Consider the following 15,176-nt stretch of genomic DNA (forward strand, 5'->3'; position numbering starts at 1 on the left):
TCCTCACCTACCCACATCAGGGACCTAAAGACTCCTAGCTTCACTCAGGTAACACAGCCACCTGCGACAGGGGCCCAAAGATAACTGGTAGCTCCCAGTCCTTACAACAAAAACTTTGGGTGCCCATGGTCCCTCTGCAGAACCCACCCACCTGCATGCTCTAGGGAACAGGGGCAAGCTTTCCTCAGAGACACTCACGGGTCAGTTCTCAGGCCCCTGCCTTGTTCAGAACATGACCCCCTGTTGCAATCAGATGCTGGTATATAAGCCAAACACCCCTGCCCCTCTAAGACTGTAGGACAGAGCCTATACCACACACTTAATGATCAGCTACCTGGACAACTAAGCTAAATTTATACAAGAAAAGTGAATGAACTTCTAGACTGATATACTTGATAACAGCTCTAGTCAGCTGGGGACAGGATGTCAGAGATCCAAAGGTGAAAATAATCAAGATAGCTCACTCAAGCAACCCATAGGGGTATATCAAAACAAAACAAAGCAAGAAGCTACAACACAGTAAGCAAGCATAAACTAATAAAATAACTTATAGATAGCTCAGAGGCAACAGTCAATATCAAGTCACCTAAAGAAACAGACCATGATCACCTGAACAAACTCTCAAAACAAAGAACCCAGGGATCCTCTAGATCAAAGTGCATCCCTGGAATTACCAGAGCCAGAATACAAAAGTTTAATATACAGAATCCTTCAAGACATCAGGAAAGAAATGAGGCAATATGAAGAATGCACAGATAAAGCAATTGAAGAAATTAGAAAGATTATTCAAGAACATAATGAAAAGTTTAATAAGCTGGAAAAATCCATAGACAGACAGCAATCAGAAATTCAGAAGATTAACAATAAAATCACAGAATTAGACAACTTAAAAGAAAGTCAGAGGACCAGAATTGAGCAAGTAGAAGCCAGAATTTCTGAACTTGAAGATATATCACTTGGCAATAATATATTTGAAGAAAAATGAGATGAAAAAATTTTAAAAAATGAAGAAAACTTAAGAATCATGTGGGACTGTATCAAGAGAAATAACCTACAAGTAACTGGAGTATCAGAACAGGGAGGGATAACAGAAAATACAGAGAGAATTGTAGAAGATTTGTTGGCAGAAAACTTTCCTGATATCGTGAAAGATGAGAAGACATCTATCAAAGATGCTCATCAAACTCCACATAAGGTAGATGTTAAAAGAAAGTCACCAAGGCATATTATAATCAAACTTGCCAAAACCAAAGATAAAGAGAGAATTATGAGAGCAGCGAGGGATAAACAAAAAGTCACCTACAAAGGAGAGCCAATAAGAATAAGCTCAGACTACTGGGCAGAAACCATGCAGGCAAGAACACAATGGGATGACATATTTTTTAAATATTTAAGGAAAAAAATTGACAGCAGAGAATCATATATCCAGCAAAAATGTCTCTTAAATATGAAGGTGAAATTCAGGCATTTTCAGATAAACACAAGTTTAGGGAATTTGTAAAAACCAAACCAAAACTACAAGAAATACTAAAGGGAGTTCTTTGGTTAGGAAATCAATAATATCAGGTATCAACCCAAGACTAGAACACTGGGAAGAGCAACCAGAAGTCAACCCAGGCAGGGAAATCCAAAAAACAAAGCAAGATTATAAAAAAAAAAAAAGCTCAAGACAGGGTAACAGCAATTTTATTGTATAAAAGAAGACAACATTAAACTCATAAGAAAGACTAAGAAATGTAATCATAGACCTTCCATGTGGAGAGGAAGATATGGCGATACAAAGAAATATAAGTTAGATTTGAATTTAGAAAAATAGGGGTAAATAATAAGGTAACCACAAAGGAGACAAACTATCCTACTCATCAAAATAAAATACAAGGGAAAAATATGGACTCAGCAGAAACAAAATCAGCAACAACAAATATGAGAAAAGGACAATATATAAAGATAATCTACTCAGTACACAAAATTAAGTGGAAAAAAGAAACTGTCAACAACACAAAAAAAAAGATATCAAAATGATAGCACTAAATTCATACCTATCCATAATTATGCTGAATGTAAATGGGCTAAATGCACCAATAAAGAGACAGAGAGTGGCAGAATGGATTAAAAAATAAGATCAGTCTATATGCTGCCTACAAAAGACACGTCTTAGACTTAGAGACACAAACTAAAACTCAAAGGATGGAATAAAATATATCAAGCAAACAACAACCAAAAAAGAGCAGCAGTGGCAATATTAATTTCTGACAAAATAGACTTTAAAAGTTAAATCTGTCATAAAGGGTAAGGAAGGACACTAAATAATGATTAAAGGGACAATACACCAAGAAGATATAACCATATTAAATATTTATGCACCCAATGACAGAGCTGCAAGATACATAAGACAAACTCTATCAGCACTGAAAAGTGAGATAGACAGCTCCAAAATAACAGTAGGAGACTTCTACACACCACTTTTTCTGGACAGGACATCCAGAAAGAAGCTTAATAAAGACACAGAAGATCTAAATGCCACAATCGACCAACTTGACCTCATAGACATATACAGAATACTCCACCCAACGGCAGCCAAGTATAATTTCTTTTCTAGTGCACATGGAACATTCTCTAGAATAGACCACATCTTAGGTCATAAAGCAAGCCTTAGCAGAATCCAAAACATTGAAATATTACAAAGCCTCTTCTCTGACCATAAGGTCAAAAAAGTGGAAATCAATCACAGGAAAAGCAGGGAAAAAAAATCAAACACTTGGAAACTGAACAATACTCTGCTCAAAAAAAAACTGGATGATAGAAGGCACTAAGGATGGAGTTAAGAAATTCATAGAATCCAATGAGAATGAAAACACTTCCTATCAGAACCTTTGAGACACAGCAAAAGCTAGGCTCAGAGGTCAATTTATGTAAGTAAATGCACATGTCCAAAAAGAAGGGCCAAAATCAAAGAATTATACCTACAGCTTGAATAAATAGAAAGAGAGCAACGAAAGAAACCCACAGACACCAGAAGAAAAGAAATAATAAAAATTAGAGCAGAACTAAATGAAATAGAAAACAGAAAAAAACAATTGAAAGAATTAACAAGGCCCAAAGCTGGTTCTTTGAAAAAATCAACAAAATTGATAAACCACTGACCAAACTGACAAAAGAAAAATAGAAAAGGAAGCAAATAACCCAAATAAGAAATGAGATGGGCAATATTACTACAGACCCAACTGAAATTAAAAGAATCATATCAGGTTACTATGAAAAATTGTACTCTAACAAATTTGAAAACCTAGAAAAAAAGGATGAATTCCTAGAAACACACTACCTACCTAAACTAGCACAAACAGAGTTAGAAAAACTAAAAAGACCCATAACAAAAGAAGATTTTGAAATCACAACAAACAATAAAAAAAAGCCCCGATCCGGAAAGCTTCACTGCAGAGTTCTAGAAACATTCAGAGAAGAGTTAACACCACTACTACTAAAGGTATTCCTGAGCATAGAAAAGTACAGAATACTACCAAACTCATTCTATGAAGCCACCGTATCCCTGATATCAAAACCAGGTAAAGACACCACAAGAAAAGAAAATTATAGACCTATATCCCTCATGAACATAGATGCAAAAGTCCTCAACAAAATTCTAGCCAATAGAATTCAACAACATATCAAAAAAAAAATTCACATGACAAATTGGGATTCATACCAGTATGCAGGAATGGTTCAACATTAGAAAAACAATTCATGTAATCCACCACATAAATAAAACAAAACACAAGAATCACATGATTTTATCAATTGATGCACAAAAGGCATTTGACAAAGTTCAGCACGCATTCATGATAAAAACTCTCAGCAAAATAGGAATAGAAGGATAATTCTTCAACACAATAAAGGGCATTTATACAAAGCCAACATCCAACATCACCCTAAATAGTGAGCGCCCGAAAGCATTCCCACTGAGATCAGGAACAAGACAAGGATGCCCGTTATCACTGCTCGTATTCAACATTGTGTTGGAGGTCCTAGCCAGAGCAATTAGGCTAGAGAAAGAAATAAAGAGCATCCAGATGGGCAAGGAAAAATTAAAATTATCTCTATTTCTAGATGACATGGTCTTATACACAGAAAACCCTAAGGAATCCTCAAGAAAACTGAAACTAATAGAAGAGTTCAGCAGAGTATCAGGATACAAGATAAACAAAAAAATCAGTTGGATTCCTTTACAGCAACAAAAAGAACAACGAAGAGGAAATCACCAAATCAATGCCATTTACAGTAGCCCTCAAGAAGATAAAATACTTAGGAATAAATCTTACCAGAGATGTAAAAGACTTATACAAAGAAAACTACAGTACTCTTCTGCAAGAAACCGAAATGGACTTACATAAGTGGAAGAACATACCTTGCTCATGGATAGGAAGACTTAACATTATAAAAATATCTATTCTACTGAAAGTGATCTATACATTTAATGCAATTCCAATCCAAATCCAATGACATTCTTTAATGAGATGGAGAAACAAATCATCAACTTCATATGGAAGGGAAAGAGGCCCCAGAAAAGTAAAGGCATTACTGAAAAAGAAGAACAAAGTGGGAGGCCTTACTTTGCCTGGCTTTAGAACCTATTATTCTGCCACAGTAGTCAAAATGCCTGGTACTGGTACAACAACAGATACATAGACCATCGGAACAGAATTGAGAATTCAGAAATAAATCCATCTACATATGAGCAGTTGATATTTGACAAAGGCCCCAAAACAGTGAAATGGGGAAAAGACAGTCTTTTTAACAAATGGTGCTGGCGTAACTGGATATCCATCTGCAAAAAAAATGAAACATGACCCATACCTTACTCCATGCACAAAAATGAGCTCAAAATGGATCAAAGACCTAAATATAAAACCTAAAATTGTAAAGATCATGGAAGAAAAAAATAGGGACAATGTTAGGAACCCTAATACATGGCATAAACAGTATACAAAAGACAGTTAAGAATGCAGAAAAAATACTAGGTAACTGGGAGCTCCTAAATTATCAAACACCTATGCTCATCTAAAGACTTCACCAAAAGAATAAAAAGACTACCTACAGACTGGGAAAAAGTTTTTAGCTATGACGTTTCCAATCAGCACTTGATCTCTAAAATCTGTAAGATACTGCAAAAACTCAACTATGAAAAGACAAATAACCCAATTAAAAATGGGTAAAAGATATGAATAGACACTTCACTAAAGAAGACATTCAGGTAGCTAACAGATGCATGAGGAAATGCTCACGATCATTAGCCATTAGAGAAATGCATATCAAAACTACAATGAGATTTCATCTCACTCCAACAAGGCTGGCATTAATCCAAAAAACATAAAATAATAAATGTTGGAGAGGCTGTGGAGAGATTGGAACACTTCTACACTGCTGGTGGGAATGTCAAATGGTACAACCACTTTGGAAATAGATTTGGCACTTCCTTAAGAAGGTAGAAATAGAACTACCATATGGTCCAGCAATCCCACTCCTTGGAATATATCCCAGAGAAATAAGAGCCTTTACTCGAACAGATGTATGCACACCCATGTTTATTGCAACACTGTTTACAATAGCAAAAAGATGGAATCAACCAAGGTGCCCATCAATGAATGAAATGATAAATAAATTATGGTATATTTGCACGATGGAATATTAAGAATCAATAAAGAACAGTGATGAATCCGTGAAACATTTCATAACATGGAGGAATCTGGAAGGCATTATGCTGAGTGAAATTAGAAAGTTGCAAAAGGACAAATATTGTATAAGACCACTATTATAAGAACTTGAGACACAGTTTAAACTGTGAAGAAAACACTCCTTTGTGGTTTTGAGAGATGGGAGGGAGGGAGGGTGGGAGAGGGGTATTCACTAATTAGATAGCAGATAAAAACTACTTTAGGTGAAGGGAAAGACAACTCACAATACAGAGGGGGTCAGTACAACTGGACTAAACCAAAAGCAAAGAAACTTCCTGAATAAACCGAATGCTTCGAAGGCCAGCATACCAGGGCAGGGGTTTGGGGACCACGGTTTCAGGGGACATCTAAGTCAATTGGCATAATAAAATCTATTAAGAAAACATTCTTCATCCCACTTTGAAGAGTGGTGCCTGGGGTCTTAAACAGTAGCAAGCAGCCATCTAAGATGCATCAACTGGTCTCAACCCATCTGGATCAAAGGAGAATGAAGAACACCAAGGACACAAGGTAATTATGAGCCCAAGAGACAGAAAGGACCACATGAATCAGAGACTACATCATCCTGAGACCAGAAGAATTAGATGGTGCCTGGCTACAACCGATGACTGCCCTGACAGGGAATACAACAAAGAACCCCTGAGTAAGCAGGAGAACAGTGGGATGCAGACCCCAAATTCTCATAGAAAGACCAGACTTAATGGTCTGACTGACAGTAGAAGGACTCTGGTGGCCACGGCCCCCAGACCACCTGTTGGCCCAGGACAGGAACCATTCCCAATGCCAACTATTCAGACAGGGATTGGACTGGACAATGGGTTGGAGAGGGATGTTGGTGAAGAGTGGGTTTCTTGGATCAGGTGGACACTTGAGACTACGTTGGTATCTCCTGCCTGGAGGGGAGAAGAGACAGGTAGAGGGGGTTAGAAGCTGGTGAAATTGATACAAAAAGATAGAATGAAGGGAGGGAGCGGGCTGTATCAGTATGGGGTGAGTAATTGGGATTATGTAGCAAGGTGTATATAAGTTTTTGTGTGAGAAACTGACTTAATTTTTAAACTTTCGCTTAAAGCACAATAAAAATTATTTTTTTAAAAACCCTTAATAAAAAGAAATTACTGGAACATATTTTGAGGCCAAGTCTCTTGAGGTCAGTTTTTGTTATGAAATATACCTAATCTACTCTTCCTAGGAATATACATCTTCAATTTTATGAACATGTCTTTCATATCTCTTTCAAGTAACTGATAAATTGGTGACTGATATTTATAGAAAGAAAGGGTGAAGAAAAGGAAACCAGCAATTATTGGTGGATATTTCTATCAGGTAAAACCTCAGTCTTTACAATCCCACTGCAAAGCCATCGCTGACTATCAGGACAGATACCCTAATTTCATCTCTGGGACCCCCTAGCTGTTTAGGTTCCTCTTTTCAGAGTTTTTGAATCATGTCTACTTTGTGGTATTTCCAGGAGTACATTCAAAGTATCTTAGGTGTCATAAGTGCTACTATTATTTTTTAATCAAACAGAAGATTGTACTTGAGACAGTGTTACCACTACATAATTGATTTTTTCATACAAAGAAGATAGGTAAAGGTGAAGATAGAAATATCAAAAGACCTTAAAAGATGATTTTTTTTTTGATGAAGAAGTGTGTAGCAAAGTAGGGAGACAAGACTTAAGGCAAGGCAGACGTGGATTTGAAATCAGCTCTTCTTTTTACTAAGTGAACTGAACCAAATCAATTATTATCCCCCAGCCTCAGGTTTCTCATCAGCAAAATGGAGATCTGCATGTAAGGTGTTGGGGATAGAATAAATCTATTATCAACACTGTATTATTCTTATTTTTTAATTCAGAAAAAAGGATTAAGAAAGGAGGCAGAACCAATGTAGTGCTATAAACAGAATCACCATGCCGTCACACTGCAGCAAAGAGCTGAAAAACTAAGTTAAACAGATACAAACGTCAATGTTGAAACCCTCAGCATCAAATGAAGGAATAAAGAACTCGATCAAGCACTGAATGGAATAAGAAACTGACAGAGAATAGAGAACTAGGAGAGAGCTACGGAATGGACGTGCGCTATCAGCTAATGTGACACAGATTAACCATCTTGGACCTCAGCCACCAAGGACTACGAACAGGGAGTACAAGAAGGCAACTTCACAGAGCTCCCAACAGGAGACAGAGCATCAGGTAACTAAGGATACATACTTTCCCACCCCACACACTTCTTCCATGTACGTGGCCTCCACTGCTTTCCAATGGGGCATGGTTGCTTGGCCAGAGAGGTGGATTCCCCACCTTGGACCTGAGCCACCAAGGACCATGAACATGAAGTATGGGAAGGCAACTTCCCAGACCTCTCAACAGGAGACAGAGCACCCAGAAAACAGGGACACACCCTTTCCATCCCCACCCTTCTTCCCTCTATGTGACCTCCGGCTGGTTTCCAGTGGGCCATGATCGCTTGGCCAGAGAGACACAGCTCACTGCTGCCCTGCTCTTACTCGCCAGCCCCTTCAGGCCATTTTTGTTTGTTTGGGTTTTTTTGTTTTTCTTTTTGCTCCTCTCTCTCTCCCTTCTTCCTTTCCTTTCTCCTATTCAGCTAGCCTCGTGTGCCAACCCTTCCCTCTTAACAGGCTGTGAATTTTTGGTTTGTTTGCTTTGCTACTTTTTCTTTTCTTTTTTTTTCTGTTTCTTCTTTCCCTCTCCTTTTCTTTCTTGTACCCAACCAGCCCTGTACACCACTGCCATCCCTACTCGAAGGGCTGTGCTGCACCACTTGGCTGCAGAGTCATTTCACATGGCCTCCCTGAGTCTGCGCTGCCATCACCGAATGGCCTCCACTGCACCATTTTATTTATTTATTATTTTTTTTGATTGTTTTTCTCTTTTTTTATTGTTGATTCTTCTCTCTCCTTTCCTGCCTTTTTTTTTCTTACTCACCTCGGCCTGTGCTTCTCCCCCCTCCTTCCTAGGTGGACTGTGCTGTACCACTCAGTAGGAGAGCCTTTGGCACACAGCCTCCCTGGGTCTGCTCCACTGCCACTGGTCACCTCCTTCAGAGTCACATTTTTTTTTATTTTTCTTTATCTTTCACCTTTTCCTTTTCTTTTTTCCCTCCAACATAAACCCTGTGCTGCCTCCTTCCCTTCTTGACAGGCTCTGCCATGATGCCTGGTGAGATAAACATCAGCTTGTGCCACCCCAATTCAGCCCCACCCATTCCCAATGGCTGACTTTCCCCATCATTTTTTGTTCTTGTTTTTACTTTTTTTTTTACAATTCATTTATTTATTGTTTGTTTCTTGGTTGGCTTCTTCTCCCTTTCCCCTTTCCTTTCCTTCCTCCCACCCACCTAGGCCCATGCGATGCCCATCTCCATTCTTAACAGGCCGAGCTTCACTGCTCATCTAGAGAGTCACTGGCAAACAGCCTCAATGGATCTGCCCTGACTCCAAAGGCTGAATCCTATGGTGCCATCATTTTATTTACTTTTTCCCTTCATTTTTTCTTTTGCTTTTGTTTTTCTCTTCTTTCACTCACCCACTTAGCTCCACATATCACATTCTCTCCCTTCCCTCCTGCTTGTCTGCGCCATGTACCAAGTGCCATTGCCCTTGAGCAGCACCAACACGGTCCCATGGGCCACACCCTGCACTGCCCACTGGCCCCACTCTATCAGCCATAGTTCATGCCACAGACTAACCATTTCCATATCTCCACCCTCACTGGACCTGCCCTACTGCACAATAGCTGAGTAACTGGCTATGTCCACTTGGACAAGGTGGTGAAAAGTATCATGCCTGCAGGCGAGCAAGCAATAAAATATGCCCAGCCTGCCCATGCATACATAACCTAATAAAACAAAAAAGCAGGATGAAACAAAAAAATCTACAATCAATGAACAAAGAAAATAATTCCTGAATGTCCCGAGACAACAGACAATATCAAAACATTAAAAAAAAAAAAAAGGACAGGATGGTTTCAGAAAGTGACCAAAATAAAACACCAGATGACCTGCCACTGTAACTACCTGAGAGGGAATGCAAAACTGTGATATTCAGGGTTCTCCCAGAAATGAAAGAAAATGCAGACAAAAATAAGGAAAAAGACAAAATCATAGAAAATACAGACAAAATAAGGGAAAACAAAGACAAAGCAACAGAAAAACTCAGGAAACCAGTACAGGAACAAAATGTCAACATAAAAAAAAAACTAGATACCATAAAAAATAGAAATTAGAAATTCAAAAGATAAACAACATGATTTCAACATTGGACAGTGCAATAGAAGGTTTTAGGGGCAAATATGAAACAATGGAAGACAGGATCAGTGATTTTGAAGACAAACCCTCGGATACTTCAAACATTTGAGGAAAAATCAAAGAAAAGAAGAAGAAACCCTGAGAATGATGAGGGATACAATCAAAAGCAAAAATTTGTGAGTGATCAGAATTTCGGAACAAAGGGAGAAAACAAAATACAGAGAATCAGTGAAGATTGACAACAGAAAACTTCCCTAATATCATCGAAAATGAAAAGTCGTCCATCCAAGAAGCTCAATGAGCCCCATATAAAATAGACCCCAAAAGAAAATCACCAAGCCATATCATAATCACACTCAATGACAAAGAAAGAATCCTGAGAGCTGCTGAAGGGAGAGTCTATGCCTGACCCACAAATTTGGGACTTGCCAGCCTCTATAACCAAGTGAGCCATTTCCTTTATATGGTTAGTGAGTTCTGTAAGATGTTGCAGTGAATTAGGGAATCCAAAGATAAGAGGGAGGGTGCTGACACAAGAGGGAGTATTTTTGTTAGAGACAATGGAATGGTACAGCAGCTTGGAAAAGTTGGACATTTGGGACATCTTTTACCTCTATCTCATAGAAACCAGCTTTGTACTGATCCTTATTAAAGAAATTATTCAGTTAGATGACATATATAAAACCTTGGAGAAAAAAAAAAAAAGAAACACCACCAACCAAGAATAACATATCCTGCAAAACCCTCACTCAAATATGATGGAAAAATTAGGACATTTCCAGATAGAAAGAATTTAAGAGAATTTGTAAAACCAAACCAAACTTACAAAAAATTTTAAAGGGAGTTCTTCAGTGAGAGAACCAACAACATCAGACAACAACCTGAATCTCTGACACAGGACAGCTTCAGACAGATACCAGCCTAAGTAATCAACTCTTAAGGCTAAAACAAAATTAAAAGGTTTACAGCTGGGAACCAGAGAGATCACTCTGTAAATGACAACAACATCAGAAGAATAAAAGAGGGAATAAGCAAAATAGGTATAGAACTTTCAAATGGAGAGGAAGTACCAAGTCAAGGTGATACCAAGTAATAAAACTGGTCCAAACTTAGGAAGATAGCAGTAAGTTGCAAGGTAAATACAAAGAGAGTTAACAAACCTACTCATCAAAAATAACAACAAATGACTGGGGCCTGGGGACCATAGTTTTGGGGGACATCTAGGTCAATTGGCATAGGTTTATTAAGAAAATATTATACACGCACTTTGGTGAGTGTCCTCTGGGGTTTTAAAAACTTGCAAGTGGCCATCTAAAATATTTCAATTGGTCTCATCCCACTCATAGCAAATGGAGTGAAGAAAACCAGAGACACAAGGAAAATACTAGCCCAAAGGACTAAAAGATCATATGAACCAGAGACTTCATCAACTTGAGACCAGAAGAACTATATGGCTCCCAGGTATCACCAATAACCACCCTGAGAGGGAACACACCATAATCTCAAAAACAGCAGGACAAAAATGTAGAACAGAACTCAAATTCACATAAAAAGACCAGACTTGATGGTCTGACAAAGACTGGAGGAGCTGCCAAAACTATGGTACCTGGACACACTCTTAACCCAGAACTGAAACCATTTTTGAAGCCCACACTTCAGACAAAGATTAGACAGGATTATAAAACAAAAAAATAATACACATGAGGAATGTGCTGCTTAGTTCAATCATATATACAAGACCAAATGGGAAGTTTCTGTCCAAAAGCAAGATGAGAAGGCAGGAGGGGACAGGACATGGTCAAATGGACATGGGGAACCTGGGGTGGAAAGGGGGAGTGTGCTGTCACATCGTGGGGACTGCAACTAATGATGAACAATTATTTTAAAAAGAAATTTAAAATAAAGAAAAAAAAACATAAAGCCTCAGAAAACACAAAATCTACAAAAATAAAAGCAACAAATGAACAAACAAGTAATCCACAAACAAATGGAATTTAGCACAGGAAAGTAAGAGGAACAAAGGAAACATCAGCACCACAGGAAAAAAAAAAAGGACTACAAAATGACAGCAATAAACCTATAATCACATTGAACATAAACAGCTTAAATGCACCCATAAAGAGACAGAGAGTGACAGAATGGATTAAAAAAAATCCATCAATACACTGTCTACAAGAGACACACATTAGAAAGACATGAATATATTAAAAATCAAAAGATAGAAAAAACTATATAAATCAATCAAGCAGCAACCAAAAAAAGAGCAGGAGTGACAATACTAATCTTAAATAAAATATACTTTAAATCAAAATCCACCATAAAAGACAAAGAAGGACATTGTATAATGATTAAAGGGACAATCCACCATGAGAACATAACCATAACAAATATCTACACACACAAACATAGGGCTCCAAGATACATGAAACAAACTGTAACAGCATTGAAAAGAGACATTGACAGTTTCACAATAAGTAGGAGACTTCAACACACCACTCTCGGTAAAAGACAGAGCATCTAGAAAGAAACTCAACAAAGATACAGAAGATCTAAAGGCCACAATGAACCAGTTTGACTTCATAGACATATATAGAAGTTTGACCCAATAACAAGCCGCATAGTACACATTCTTTTCCAACTTGGAACATTCTCTACAAGAGACCATATCTTAGGCCACAAGTAACCCTCAACAAAAATCCAAAACACAGATAATATAAAGCATCTTCCCTGATCAAATGCCATAAAAATAGAAATTAATAACAGGAAGAGTGAGGGGAAAAAATCAGATTATCAAAACTCATTAACACCTTGTTGAAAAACCACTGCGTAATAGAAGAAATCAAAGATGGGATCAAAAATTCCTGTAAACAAACAAAAATGAAAACATATCATACCAAAATCTTTGGGAAACAGCAAATGTAGTGCTCAGACATCAATTTATACCAATACATGAATACATTAAGAAAGTAGAAAGTGACAAAATCAAAACATAAGCTACACAACTCGAACATATAGAAAACAGCAAAAGAAGACCACAGCCAATAGAAGAAAGGAAATGATACAGATCAGAGCAGAAATAAATGAAATAGAGAATAGAAAAACAAGAGAATCTACAAAAACAAAAGTTGGTTCTTTGAAAGGATCAACAAAATTGACAAACTATTGGCCAAATGAAAATCAGGAAACGATGCAAATAACCCAAACAAGAAAGGAAATGGGGGGCATTACAACAGACCCAACTGAAATAAAAAGGATCATAACATAGAAAAAAAAAAAAAAAAACATAGTACTATGAAAAACTATACTCCTACAAATTAGAAAATTTAGAGAAAGTGGACAAATTTCTAGAAACATGCTAACTACCTAAACTAACACAAACTGAGAAGAGATTGAAAATGTAATTAAAAAATCTTCCAACAACAACAACAAAAACCCTGATCCAGATGGCTTCACTGGAGAATTCTACCAAACAACCAGAGAAGAGCTCACACCAGCACTACTCAAATTATTTCAGAACACAGTAAAGGAAGGGATACTTCCAAATCCATTCAATGAAGGCAGCATAACTGTAATATCAAAACTACACAAAGACACCAAAAAAAAAAAAAATACAGACCAATATCTTTTATGAATATAGATGCAAAAATTCTCAACAAAATTCTAGCCAATAGAATTCAGCATCATATTAAAAAAATAATACACCATGGCCAAATGGGATTCATACCAGGTATGCAAGAATGGCTCAATATTAGAAAATCAATGTAATCCACCATACAAATAAAACAAAAAAAAATGAATCACATGATCTCAATTGACACAGAAAAGGCATTTGACAAAGTCCAACACCCATTCCTGATAAAAACTCTCAATAAAATATGTATAGAAGGGAAATTCCTCAACATAATAAAGGGCAACTATACAAAAACCAAAGAAATAAAAGGTATCCAAATTGGTAAGGAAGAAGAAAAATCATCCCTATTTGTGGATGATATGATACTATACATAGAGAACCCAAAAGACTCCACATGAAACCTACCAGAACTAATACAAAAATTCAGCAGAGTAACAGGATACAAGATAAACACAAAAATCATTTGGATTCCTATACACCATTAAAGAGAAATACACAATGGAAATCAGAAAAACAATACAATTTATCATAGCACCTAAAAAAATGAAATACTTAAGAATAAATCTTGCCAGGGATGTAAAAGACCTATACAAAGGAAACTATAAAACACTACTGCGAGAAACCAGAAGAGACCTACATGAATGGAAAAACATACCATGCTCCTGGATAGGTAGACAAAACATTATAAAAATGTCGATTATACCCCAATAAAAAAAAAAAAACCCAAAGCAATCTACAAATATAATGCAATCCTGATCTTAATACCAACAGCATTCTTTAATGAAATGGAGAAACTAATCTTTAGTTTTATATGGAAAGAGGCCCCAGATAAGTAAAGCACTATTTAAGAAGAATTAAGTAGGACTCACACTACCTGACCTCAGAACGTCTTATATAACTATGGTAGTCAAAAAAGCCTGGTACTGGTACAACCACAGACACATTGACCAATGGAACAAAATCGAGAACCCAGGGGTAAACTCATCCACCTATGGTCACCTAATCTTCGACAAGGGCCCAAAGTCCATTAAATGGGGAAAAAACAGTCTTTTTAACAAACAGTTCTGTCAAAACTGGATGTCTATCTTTGAAAAAATGAAATAGGACCCATACCTCACACCAGACACAAACACTAAATCAAAATGGATCAAAGACATAAATATAATACCAAAAACTATAAAGACAATAGAAGAAAAATAGGGTAATGCTAGAGGCCATTGAGTCAGTTCCAACTCATAGCAACCCCATACACAGCATAAATAGGATACAAACCATAACTAACAATATAAAAACATCAGAAGATAAGCTAGATAACTGGGATCTTCTAAAACTTGAACATTTATGCCCAGGAAAAGACTTCACCAAAAGAGTAAAAAGAGAACCTACACACTGGATAAAATGTTTGGTTATGACAAATCTGGCAAAGGTTCTAATCTCTAAAATCTATAAGAAAACCCAAACCCTCTACAACAAAAGGAAAAATAATCCAGTTCACAAATGGCCAAAGGATATGAACAGACATTTCATCAAAGAAGACATTGA

Source organism: Loxodonta africana, chromosome 26 (genome assembly GCF_030014295.1).
Source record: "Loxodonta africana isolate mLoxAfr1 chromosome 26, mLoxAfr1.hap2, whole genome shotgun sequence".
NCBI classification, from domain to species: Eukaryota; Metazoa; Chordata; class Mammalia; order Proboscidea; family Elephantidae; genus Loxodonta; species Loxodonta africana.